The sequence below is a fragment of the Heterodontus francisci genome, chromosome 21 (assembly GCF_036365525.1).
Source record: "Heterodontus francisci isolate sHetFra1 chromosome 21, sHetFra1.hap1, whole genome shotgun sequence".
Lineage (NCBI taxonomy): Eukaryota > Metazoa > Chordata > Chondrichthyes > Heterodontiformes > Heterodontidae > Heterodontus > Heterodontus francisci.
The window spans coordinates 50,437,274-50,449,233 of NC_090391.1; positions in this window are offsets into that span (position 1 = coordinate 50,437,274).

The window sequence follows — 11,960 nt, forward strand, 5'->3', positions numbered from 1 at the left end:
GTGCGGTGTGCATTCGGGGCGAGGGGAGGTACTGAGATAGTGCTGAACTGCTGGAGGGGCAGTAATGAGGGAGCGCTACCCTTTTGAGGGGTGCACTTAAAGAATTTATGTGATGCCCTGAGGAGGAAGGGTGAAAGGATCATTGGAATATCCTGTGTGGGCCTGTCCGGTGAAAAAGTCTTTGGGATATCCTGGCGAGTGGGGTGAGGGGGTTTTTTGGGATGTCCTGATGGGGGAGTGGGTGAGAGGGCTGGTGAAAGGGTCTTTGTTCTTCGGCGACTGAAATATGAGTCCCTCTTTCTTATGCAGTTTTGGGCAGTGTCTGAGTTTAAACATCTCCCTGTGCCATGTATCCTCTGATAGTCTGAAGGTGCAGGCAGGTTCCTGGAGTCTTCATGTGCACTGAATTCAGCTTAAAATAAACACAAAGACACAGCAATTTCACTCTCACCCCAATATCTTATCGCTTCCTCTTTCTCTATAATTGCTGCACCAGAAATACTGGGGCCCGCTCAAACATCCTGAGTTCCTCTTAATGCGGCAATGTTCCTCTTAAAATGCCAATGCACCTCAAAAAGAAGCAACGCCCCTCCTCAAGTTAGTCCACCCCTGTGTTTGTGGCAACCCCTCTGTTCGTGGCAATGCTCTTCTTAAAGGAGCAATGCATCTCTTACAGCAGCAACTCTGAAATAAAAGCAGAAAATTCTAGAAATACTCAGCAGGTCAGGCAGCATCTGTGGCGAGAGAAGGATAGTTGAAGTGTCAGGTCGGTCGCCTTTCTCCTGCCAAAGACTTGTCTACAAGTTCCTCAACTCCTGACAAAGCCTTGTCTTCAACTCCCTCAACTCTTGTAAAAGACTTGTCTTCAACTCCCTCATCTACCTGCAAAGCCCTGTCCTCAAATGCATCACCTAATGGCAATTACCTGTCTTCAGCTCATTTACCTCCTGACAAAGCCTTGTCTTTATACCGTCACCTACTGACAAAGCCTTGCCTTCAAATTCCTCACCTTCTGACAAAGCCTTGTTTTCAACCACCTCAACTCCTGACAAAGCCTTGTCTTCAACTCCCTCACGTCCAGACAAAGCCTAGGATACAAGTCCATCACTTCCTGACAAAGCTTTGCCTTAAACTCCCTCACCTCCTGACCAAGTCTTGTCGTCGACTCTTTCACCGCCTGACAATGCCTTGTCTTCAACTCCCTCACCTCCTGACAAATCCTTGTCTTCAACTCCCTCACCTTCTGACAAAGCCTTGTCTTCAAATCCCTCGCCTCCAGACAAAGACGTGTTTTCAACTCCCTCACCTCCTAACAAAGCCACGTTTTCAACTCCCTCACCTCCTAACCAAGCCATGCCTTCAACTCCCTCACCTCCTGAAAAAGACTTGTCTTCAACTCCCTCACCTCCTGACAAAGACTTGTCCTCAACTCCCTCACCACCAGAGACATCCTTGTCTTCAACTCCCTCACCTCCTCACAATGCCTTGTCTTCAATTCCCTCACCTTTGACAAAGCCTTGTTTTCAACTACCTCACCGACTGACAAAGCCTGGTCTTCAACTCCCTCACCTCCAGACAAAGCCTTGTCTTCAAGTCCCTCAACTCCTGACAAAGACTTGTCTTCAACTCCCTCACCAACTGACAAAGTCCTGTCTTCAAATCCCACACTTCCTGACAAAGACTTGTCTTCAACTCACACACCTCCTGACAAAGCCTTGTCTTCAACTCATTCACCACCTGACAAAGACATGTCTTCAACTCCCTCACCTCGTAAATAAGCCTTGTTTCAACTCGCGCACTTCCTGATAAAGCGTCGGCTTCAACTCCCTCACCGCCTGACAAAGACTTGTCTTCAACTCCCTCTCCTCCTGACAAAGACTTGTCTTCAACTCTTTCACCTCCTGACAAAGCCTTGTCTTTAACAACCTCACCTTCTGACAAAGCATTGTCTTCAAATCCATCACATCCTGACTAATTCTTGTCTTCAACTCCCTCACCTTCTGACAAAGCCTTGTTTTCAACTACCTCACCTGCTGACAATGCCTTGTTTTCAACCACCTCAACTCCTGACAAAGCCTTGTCTTCAGCTCCCTCACGTCCAGAGAAAGCCTCGGATACAAGTCCATCACTTCCTGACAAAGCCTTGTCTTCAACTCCCTCACCTCCTGACCAAGTCTTGTCTTCGACTCTTTCACCGCCTGACAATGCCTTGTCTTCAACTCCCTCACCGCCTGACAAATCCTTGTCTTCAACTCCCTCACCTTCTGACAAAGCCTTGTCTTCAAATCCCTCGCCTCCAGACAAAGACGTGTTTTCAACTCCCTCACCTCCGAACAAAGCCATGTTTTCAACTCCCTCACCTCCTAACCAAGCCATGCCTTCAACTCCCTCACCTCCTGAAAAAGACTTGTCTTCAACTCACTCACCTCCTGACAAAGACTTGTCCTCAACTCCCTCACCACCAGAGACATCCTTGTCTTCAACTCCCTCACCTCCTCACAATGCCTTGTCTTCAATTCCCTCACCTTTGACAAAGCCTTGTTTTCAACTATCTCACCGCCTGACAAAGCCTGGTCTTCAACTCCCTCACCTCCAGACAAAGCCTTGTCTGTAAGTGCCTCAAATCCTGACAAAGACTTGTCTTCAACTCCCTCACCACCTGACAAAGCCCTGTCTTCAAATCCCACGCCTTCTGACAAAGACTTGTCTTCAACTCCATCACCTCCTGACAAAGTCCTGTCTTCAAATCCCACACCTCCTGACAAAGACTTGTCTTCAACTCACACACCTCCTGACAAAGCCTTGTCTTAAACTCATTCACCACCTGATAAAGATATGTCTTCAACTCCCTCACCTCGTAAATAAGCCTTGTTTCAACTCGCGCACTTCCTGATAAAGCGTCGGCTTCAACTCCCTCACCGCCTGACAAAGACTTGTCTTCAACTCTTTCACCTCCTGACAAAGCCTTGTCTTTAACACCCTCACCTTCTGACAAAGCATTGTCTTCAACTCATCACCTCCTGACTAATCCTTCTCTTCAACTCCCTCACCTTCTGACAAAGCCTTGTTTTCAACTACCTCACCTGCTGTCAAAGCCTAGTCTTCAAATCTCTCAACTCCACATAAAGCCTTGTCTTCTACTCATCACCTCCTGACAAAGACTTGTCTTCAAGTTCCTCAACTCCTGACAAAGCCTTGTCTTCAACTCCCTCACCTCCTGAAAATGACTTGTCTTCAACTCCCTCTCCTCCCGACAAAGCCTTGTCTTCAAATCCCTCATCTCCTGACAAAGCCTTGCCTTTAACAACCTCACCTCCTGACAAAGCCTTATCTTCAACACCCTCACCTCCTCAGAATTATTCGTCTTCTTTTCCCTCACCTTTGACAAAGCCTTGTTTTCAACTACCTCACCGCCTGACAAAGCCTTGTCTTCAACTCCCTCACTTCCAGACAAAGCCTTGTCTTCAACTCCCTCACGACCTGACAAAGCCCAGTCTTCAAATCCAACACCTCCTGGCAAAGACTTGTGTTCAACACCCTCACCTCCTCACAATGCGTTGTATTCAATTCCCTCACCTTTGACAAATCCTTGTCTTCAACTCCCTCACCTTCTGACAAAGCCTTGTCTTCAAATCCCTCGCCTCCAGACAAAGACGTGTTTTCAACTCCCTCACCTCCTAACAAAGCCACGTTTTCAACTCCCTCACCTCCTAACCAAGCCATGCCTTCAACTCCCTCACCTCCTGAAAAAGACTTGTCTTCAACTCCCTCACCTCCTGACAAAGACTTGTCCTCAACTCCCTCACCACCAGAGACATCCTTGTCTTCAACTCCCTCACCTCCTCACAATGCCTTGTCTTCAATTCCCTCACCTTTGACAAAGCCTTGTTTTCAACTATCTCACCGCCTGACAAAGCCTGGTCTTCAACTCCCTCACCTCCAGACAAAGCCTTGTCATCAAGTCCCTCAACTCCTGACAAAGACTTGTCTTCAACTCCCTCACCAACTGACAAAGCCCTGTCTTCAAATCCCACACTTCCTGACAAAGCCTTGTCTTCAACTCCCTCACCTCCTGACCAAGTCTTGTCGTCGACTCTTTCACCGCCTGAGAATGCCATGTCTTCAACTCCCTCACCTCCTGACAAATCCTTGTCTTCAACTCCCTCACCTTCTGACAAAGCCTTGTTTTCAAATCCCTCGCCTCCAGACAAAGACGTGTTTTCAACTCCCTCACCTCCTAACAAAGCCACGTTTTCAACTCCCTCACCTCCTAACCAAGCCATGCCTTCAACTCCCTCACCTCCTGAAAAAGACTTGTCTTCAACTCCCTCACCTCCTGACAAAGACTTGTCCTCAACTCCCTCACCACCAGAGACATCCTTGTCTTCAACTTCCTCACCTCCTCACAATGCCTTGTCTTCAATTCCCTCACCTTTGACAAAGCCTTGTTTTCAACTACCTCACCGACTGACAAAGCCTGGTCTTCAACTCCCTCACCTCCAGACAAAGCCTTGTCTTCAAGTCCCTCAACTCCTGACAAAGACTTGTCTTCAACTCCCTCACCAACTGACAAAGCCCTGTCTTCAAATCCCACACTTCCTGACAAAGACTTGTCTTCAACTCACACACCTCCTGACAAAGCCTTGTCTTCAACTCATTCACCACCTGACAAAGACATGTCTTCAACTCCCTCACCTCGTAAATAAGCCTTGTTTCAACTCGCGCACTTCCTGATAAAGCGTCGGCTTCAACTCCCTCACCGCCTGACAAAGACTTGTCTTCAACTCCCTCTCCTCCTGACAAAGACTTGTCTTCAACTCTTTCACCTCCTGACAAAGCCTTGTCTTTAACAACCTCACCTTCTGACAAAGCATTGTCTTCAAATCCATCACCTCCTGACTAATTCTTGTCTTCAACTCCCTCACCTTCTGACAAAGCCTTGTTTCCAACTACCTCACCTGCTGACAATGCCTTGTTTTCAACCACCTCAACTCCTGACAAAGCCTTGTCTTCAGCTCCCTCACGTCCAGAGAAAGCCTCGGATACAAGTCCATCACTTCCTGACAAAGCCTTGTCTTCAACTCCCTCACCTCCTGACCAAGTCTTGTCTTCGACTCTTTCACCGCCTGACAATGCCTTGTCTTCAACTCCCTCACCGCCTGACAAATCCTTGTCTTCAACTCCCTCACCTTCTGACAAAGCCTTGTCTTCAAATCCCTCGCCTCCAGACAAAGACGTGTTTTCAACTCCCTCACCTCCGAACAAAGCCATGTTTTCAACTCCCTCACCTCCTAACCAAGCCATGCCTTCAACTCCCTCACCTCCTGAAAAAGACTTGTCTTCAACTCACTCACCTCCTGACAAAGACTTGTCCTCAACTCCCTCACCACCAGAGACATCCTTGTCTTCAACTCCCTCACCTCCTCACAATGCCTTGTCTTCAATTCCCTCACCTTTGACAAAGCCTTGTTTTCAACTATCTCACCGCCTGACAAAGCCTGGTCTTCAACTCCCTCACCTCCAGACAAAGCCTTGTCTGTAAGTGCCTCAAATCCTGACAAAGACTTGTCTTCAACTCCCTCACCACCTGACAAAGCCCTGTCTTCAAATCCCACGCCTTCTGACAAAGACTTGTCTTCAACTCCATCACCTCCTGACAAAGTCCTGTCTTCAAATCCCACACCTCCTGACAAAGACTTGTCTTCAACTCACACACCTCCTGACAAAGCCTTGTCTTAAACTCATTCACCACCTGATAAAGATATGTCTTCAACTCCCTCACCTCGTAAATAAGCCTTGTTTCAACTCGCGCACTTCCTGATAAAGCGTCGGCTTCAACTCCCTCACCGCCTGACAAAGACTTGTCTTCAACTCTTTCACCTCCTGACAAAGCCTTGTCTTTAACACCCTCACCTTCTGACAAAGCATTGTCTTCAACTCATCACCTCCTGACTAATCCTTCTCTTCAACTCCCTCACCTTCTGACAAAGCCTTGTTTTCAACTACCTCACCTGCTGTCAAAGCCTAGTCTTCAAATCTCTCAACTCCACATAAAGCCTTGTCTTCTACTCATCACCTCCTGACAAAGACTTGTCTTCAAGTTCCTCAACTCCTGACAAAGCCTTGTCTTCAACTCCCTCACCTCCTGAAAATGACTTGTCTTCAACTCCCTCTCCTCCCGACAAAGCCTTGTCTTCAAATCCCTCATCTCCTGACAAAGCCTTGCCTTTAACAACCTCACCTCCTGACAAAGCCTTATCTTCAACACCCTCACCTCCTCAGAATTATTCGTCTTCTTTTCCCTCACCTTTGACAAAGCCTTGTTTTCAACTACCTCACCGCCTGACAAAGCCTTGTCTTCAACTCCCTCACTTCCAGACAAAGCCTTGTCTTCAACTCCCTCACGACCTGACAAAGCCCAGTCTTCAAATCCAACACCTCCTGGCAAAGACTTGTGTTCAACACCCTCACCTCCTCACAATGCGTTGTATTCAATTCCCTCACCTTTGACAAATCCTTGTCTTCAACTCCCTCACCTTCTGACAAAGCCTTGTCTTCAAATCCCTCGCCTCCAGACAAAGACGTGTTTTCAACTCCCTCACCTCCTAACAAAGCCACGTTTTCAACTCCCTCACCTCCTAACCAAGCCATGCCTTCAACTCCCTCACCTCCTGAAAAAGACTTGTCTTCAACTCCCTCACCTCCTGACAAAGACTTGTCCTCAACTCCCTCACCACCAGAGACATCCTTGTCTTCAACTCCCTCACCTCCTCACAATGCCTTGTCTTCAATTCCCTCACCTTTGACAAAGCCTTGTTTTCAACTATCTCACCGCCTGACAAAGCCTGGTCTTCAACTCCCTCACCTCCAGACAAAGCCTTGTCATCAAGTCCCTCAACTCCTGACAAAGACTTGTCTTCAACTCCCTCACCAACTGACAAAGCCCTGTCTTCAAATCCCACACTTCCTGACAAAGCCTTGTCTTCAACTCCCTCACCTCCTGACCAAGTCTTGTCGTCGACTCTTTCACCGCCTGAGAATGCCATGTCTTCAACTCCCTCACCTCCTGACAAATCCTTGTCTTCAACTCCCTCACCTTCTGACAAAGCCTTGTTTTCAAATCCCTCGCCTCCAGACAAAGACGTGTTTTCAACTCCCTCACCTCCTAACAAAGCCACGTTTTCAACTCCCTCACCTCCTAACCAAGCCATGCCTTCAACTCCCTCACCTCCTGAAAAAGACTTGTCTTCAACTCCCTCACCTCCTGACAAAGACTTGTCCTCAACTCCCTCGCCACCAGAGACATCCTTGTCTTCAACTTCCTCACCTCCTCACAATGCCTTGTCTTCAATTCCCTCACCTTTGACAAAGCCTTGTTTTCAACTACCTCACCGACTGACAAAGCCTGGTCTTCAACTCCCTCACCTCCAGACAAAGCCTTGTCTTCAAGTCCCTCAACTCCTGACAAAGACTTGTCTTCAACTCCCTCACCAACTGACAAAGCCCTGTCTTCAAATCCCACACTTCCTGACAAAGACTTGTCTTCAACTCACACACCTCCTGACAAAGCCTTGTCTTCAACTCATTCACCACCTGACAAAGACATGTCTTCAACTCCCTCACCTCGTAAATAAGCCTTGTTTCAACTCGCGCACTTCCTGATAAAGCGTCGGCTTCAACTCCCTCACCGCCTGACAAAGACTTGTCTTCAACTCCCTCTCCTCCTGACAAAGACTTGTCTTCAACTCTTTCACCTCCTGACAAAGCCTTGTCTTTAACAACCTCACCTTCTGACAAAGCATTGTCTTCAAATCCATCACCTCCTGACTAATTCTTGTCTTCAACTCCCTCACCTTCTGACAAAGCCTTGTTTCCAACTACCTCACCTGCTGACAATGCCTTGTTTTCAACCACCTCAACTCCTGACAAAGCCTTGTCTTCAGCTCCCTCACGTCCAGAGAAAGCCTCGGATACAAGTCCATCACTTCCTGACAAAGCCTTGTCTTCAACTCCCTCACCTCCTGACCAAGTCTTGTCTTCGACTCTTTCACCGCCTGACAATGCCTTGTCTTCAACTCCCTCACCGCCTGACAAATCCTTGTCTTCAACTCCCTCACCTTCTGACAAAGCCTTGTCTTCAAATCCCTCGCCTCCAGACAAAGACGTGTTTTCAACTCCCTCACCTCCTAACAAAGCCATGTTTTCAACTCCCTCACCTCCTAACCAAGCCATGCCTTCAACTCCCTCACCTCCTGAAAAAGACTTGTCTTCAACTCACTCACCTCCTGACAAAGACTTGTCCTCAACTCCCTCACCACCAGAGACATCCTTGTCTTCAACTCCCTCACCTCCTCACAATGCCTTGTCTTCAATTCCCTCACCTTTGACAAAGCCTTGTTTTCAACTATCTCACCGCCTGACAAAGCCTGGTCTTCAACTCCCTCACCTCCAGACAAAGCCTTGTCTGTCAGTGCCTCAAATCCTGACAAAGACTTGTCTTCAACTCCCTCACCACCTGACAAAGCCCTGTCTTCAAATCCCACGCCTTCTGACAAAGACTTGTCTTCAACTCCATCACCTCCTGACAAATTCCTGTCTTCAAATCCCACACCTCCTGACAAAGACTTGTCTTCAACTCACACACCTCCTGACAAAGCCTTGTCTTAAACTCATTCACCACCTGACAAAGATATGTCTTCAACTCCCTCACCTCGTAAATAAGCCTTGTTTCAACTCGCGCACTTCCTGATAAAGCGTCGGCTTCAACTCCCTCACCGCCTGACAAAGACCTGTCTTCAACTCTTTCACCTCCTGACAAAGCCTTGTCTTTAGCACCCTCAGCTTCTGACAAAGCATTGTCTTCAACTCCATCACCTCCTGACTAATCCTTCTCTTCAACTCCCTCACCTTCTGACAAAGCCTTGTTTTCAACTACCTCACCTGCTGTCAAAGCCTAGTCTTCAAATCTCTCAACTCCACATAAAGCCTTGTCTTCTACTCATCACCTCCTGACAAAGACTTGTCTTCAGGTTCCTCAACTCCTGACAAAGCCTTGTCTTCAACTCCCTCACCTCCTGAAAATGACTTGTCTTCAACTCCCTCTCCTCCCGACAAAGCCTTGTCTTCAAATCCCTCATCTCCTGACAAAGCGTTGCCTTTAACAACCTCACCTCCTGACAAAGCCTTGTCTTCAACACCCTCACCTCCTCAGAATTATTCATCTTCTTTTCCCTCACCTTTGACAAAGCCTTGTTTTCAACTACCTCACCGCCTGACAAAGCCTTGTCTTCAACTCCCTCACTTCCAGACAAAGCCTTGTCTTCAACTCCCTCACGACCTGACAAAGCCCAGTCTTCAAATCCAACACCTCCTGGCAAAGACTTGTGTTCAACACCCTCACCTCCTCACAATGCGTTGTATTCAATTCCCTCACCTTTGACAAATTATTGTCTTCAACTCCATCCCCTCCTGACAAAGACATGACTTCAACTCTTGCACCTCCTGACAAAGCCTTGTCTTCAACTCCCTCAACTGCTGACTAATCCTTGTCTTCAACTCCCTCACCTTCTGACAAAGCCTTGCCTTCAACTACCTCACTTGCTCACAAAGCCCAGTCTTCAACTCCCTCACCTCCAGATAAAGCCTTGTCTTCAACTCCTTCACCTCCTGACAAAGACTTGTCTTCATGTTCCCCAACTCCTGACAAAGCCTTGTCTTTAACTCCCTCACCACCAGAGAAATCCATGTCTTCAACTCCCTCATCTCCTGACAAACATTGTCTTCAACTGCCTCACCTTCTGACAATGAGCTGTCCTCAACTCCCTCTCTTCCTGACAAAGGCTTGCCTTCAACAACCTCAACTCCTGACAATGACTTGTATTCAACCACCTCAACTCCTGACAAAGCCTTGTCCTCAGCTCCCTCACGTCCAGAGAAAGCCTCGGATACAAGTCCATCACTTCCTGACAAAGCCTTGCCTTCAACTCCCTCACCTCCTGACCAAGTCTTGTCTTCGACTCTTTCACCGCCTGACAATGCCTTGTCTTCAACTCCCTCACCTCCTGACAAATCCTTGTCTTCAACTCCCTCACCTTCTGACAAAGCCTTGTCTTCAAATCCCTCGCCTCCAGACAAAGACGTGTTTTCAACTCCCTCACCTCCTAACAAAGCCATGTTTTCAACTCCCTCACCTCCTAACCAAGCCATGCCTTCAACTCCCTCACCTCCTGAAAAAGACTTGTCTTCAACTCACTCACCTCCTGACAAAGACTTGTCCTCAACTCCCTCACCACCAGAGACATCCTTGTCTTCAACTCCCTCACCTCCTCAAAATGCCTTGTCTTCAATTCCCTCACCTTTGACAAAGCCTTGTTTTCAACTATCTCACTGCCTGACAAAGCCTGGTCTTCAACTCCCTCACCTCCAGACAAAGCCTTGTCTTCAAGTGCCTCAACTCCTGACAAAGACTTGTCTTCAACTCCCTCACCACCTGACAAAGCCCTGTCTTCAAATCCCACGCCTTCTGACAAAGACTTGTCTTCAACTCCATCACCTCCTGACAAAGTCCTGTCTTCAAATCCCACACCTCCTGACAAAGACATGTCTTCAACTCACACACCTCCTGACAAAGCCTTGTCTTAAACTCATTCACCACCTGACAAAGATATGTCTTCAACTCCCTCACCTCGTAAATAAGCCTTGTTTCAACTCGCGCACTTCCTGAAAAAGCGTCGGCTTCAACTCCCTCACCGCCTGACAAAGACTTGTCTTCAACTCTTTCACCTCCTGACAAAGCCTTGTCTTTAACACCCTCACCTTCTGACAAAGCATTGTCTTCAACTCCATCACCTCCTGACTAATCCTTCTCTTCAACTCCCTCACCTTCTGACAAAGCCTTGTTTTCAACTACCTCACCTGCTGACAAAGCCTAGTCTTCAAATCTCTCAACTCCACATAAAGCCTTGTCTTCTACTCATCACCTCCTGACAAAGACCTGTCTTCAAGTTCCTCAACTCCTGACAAAGCCTTGTCTTCAACTCCCTCACCTCCTGAAAATGACTTGTCTTCAACTCCCTCTCCTCCCGACAAAGCCTTGTCTTCAAATCCCTCACCTCCTGACAAACCTTGACTTCAACTCCCTCGCCTCCTGAGAAAGACATGTCTTCAGCTATCTCAGCTCCTGACAAGCCTTGACTTCAATTCCCTCACCTCCTGACACAGCCTTGTTTTCAACTCCCTCACCTCCAGACAAAGCCTTGTATTCATGTCTGTCACTTCATGACAAAGCCTTGTCTTCAACTCCCTCACCTCCAGAGAAATGCTTGTCTTCAATTCCCTCACCTTCTGACAAAGACGTGTCTTCAACTCCCTCACCTCCGAACAAAGCCATCTCTTCAACTCCCTCACCTCGTGACAAAGCCTTGCCTTTAACACGCTCACCTCCTGACAAAGCCTTGCCTTTAACACGCTCAGCTCCTGACAAAGCATTGTCTTCAGCTCATCACCTCCTGCCAAAGACTTGTCTACAAGTTCCTCAACTCCTGACAAAGCCTTGTCTTCAACTCCCTCACATCCTGTAAAAGACTTGTCTTCAACTCCCTCACCTACTGACAAAGCCCTGTCTACAAATGCCTCACCTCGTGGCAATTACCTGTCTTCAACTCATTTACCTCCTGTCAAAGCCTTGTCTTTATACCGTCACCTACTGACAAAGCCTTGTCTTCAATTCCCTCACCTTCTGACAAAGCCTTGTTTTCAACCACCTCAACTCCTGACAAAGCCTTGTCTTCAACTCCCTCACCTCCAGACAAAGCCTTGGATTCAAGTCCATTACTAACTGACAAAGCCTTGTCTTCAACTCCCTCACCTCCTGACCAAGTCTTGTCTTTGACTCTTTCACCGCATGACAATGCCTTGTCTTCAACTCCCTCACATCCCGACAAATCCTTGTCTTCAACTCC